This window comes from the organism of the source record quoted next, unplaced genomic scaffold (genome assembly GCF_019419815.1).
Source record: "Pyrus x bretschneideri cultivar Hongxiangsu unplaced genomic scaffold, Pyrus_bretschneideri_v1 Contig85, whole genome shotgun sequence".
Lineage (NCBI taxonomy): Eukaryota > Viridiplantae > Streptophyta > Magnoliopsida > Rosales > Rosaceae > Pyrus > Pyrus x bretschneideri.
In genome coordinates this window covers 348,140-349,490 of record NW_025999826.1, presented here as the reverse complement: position 1 = coordinate 349,490, position 1,351 = coordinate 348,140, and the positions used below count along the sequence as shown (strand labels likewise).

General features: G+C 35.8%; 1 long non-coding RNA gene across 1 annotated transcript; it reads right to left on the bottom strand.

Moving 5' to 3' along the window:
* LOC125473389 lies at positions 1–1,139 on the bottom strand. Its single transcript, XR_007255288.1, has 2 exons — positions 773–1,139; positions 1–269 (listed from the first exon to the last, which is right to left on the bottom strand). It is a non-coding gene; the product is annotated as an uncharacterized LOC125473389 (long non-coding RNA).
* Between the last annotated feature and the right edge of the window lie 212 nt (positions 1,140–1,351).

The following is a 1,351-nucleotide window of genomic DNA, read 5'->3' as shown; positions in this document are numbered from 1 at the left end:
TTGACCCGCCATATTAAATTGGTCTTGAATTCAGAACATAGTCATATTCAACTAGAGAATAGGTATAATGTTTGATATCAAGGAACTAGTTCTCAGCCCATAGAATAACATGCAATCCCTAAACGATAACATTTGAATAATTATTCGTAACTAGTACACCAGCCAAACCATATCAATGATTCTTAATAATTAACATAGAAAACCAAACTGTTTATCCAAGTGCCTCAAAATAAAATATAAATTCCTAGCAGTCTTAAGCTCTTCATCCGCTGAAAGAATGAAATAAAGAACCACCAATAAATCAATGACCAAAACCAAGAGTCATATACTGCTCTAGTAATAGCATTGTCCAATCAAGTATTTAGCATCAGCATCTGACAATGCCATGGAAAAATATAGAACCACTCAGTAGTTTTAGAACTCTAATTATCTACACAAACCTAGGCTACAACACATACAAATTCAGCAATGTTCTTCAAGGGTAGGACAAATAAGGCGCACAAAATATTCAAATAAATCTGGCCTCCATTGTGGAATAACATTAATACTTATAAAACAAACCCAACTCTTGCATTTCTAAAGAGAACCAAATTGAGGTTAGGATTTCAAGGTCTTCCCTAAATATGCAACCAATTCTTATTGCCCAGTTCCGATTCAACTCCAAAACAATACAACGAGTATCATCGCAAATATTCATACAGAATACCAAATTAAAATTCGAAATCAAGAACTGATCCCAAAACTGAAAGTTAACACCTTGGGAAAAACTTACGCTAGAGGAGAGCCCACGGGAAAGAATCATTATTTTCACTTGGGTCGAGGCCAGGTTCCAGCGGGGTTGGCCGAAATCGGAGGAAAGTTGCCGGAAAACGTCAATATGTTTGGGCCTCGTTTTCTTTGTACACCGGTTTTCAAAGGGTGGGTATGGTATCAGATTGAAGACAGCTTTGCTACGAAAGCATAGCTTCTGGCCTAGTGTGAATTCATTATCGTATGAGGAAGTTATGTTGAAAATAGTTTGCAAGGGGTGAAGTGAGTAAAGGAGGAAGAAGAAGAAAATGGCCTCTCCCTCTCTTTTTTCCCACGCCAAATTCCCCTTCTCCCTTTTTCCCTTCTTTCTTTTCTCGATGGTTCTCCACCCTTCCCTCTTTCTTATTTTATTATTATTTTATTCTATTATTAATATTTTATATCTAGTGATATTATCTTTTTCCTCACTTTGAATAAAATGATTGATACTCGTTTTGTAAAATTTTCCTGGTTCCAAGTTTCATTTTTGGCTATGTCTGTACTCAGTTGTTTGTAATGACGAGTACTATAAGAATATACTAATTAATATCTTGCACGTGTG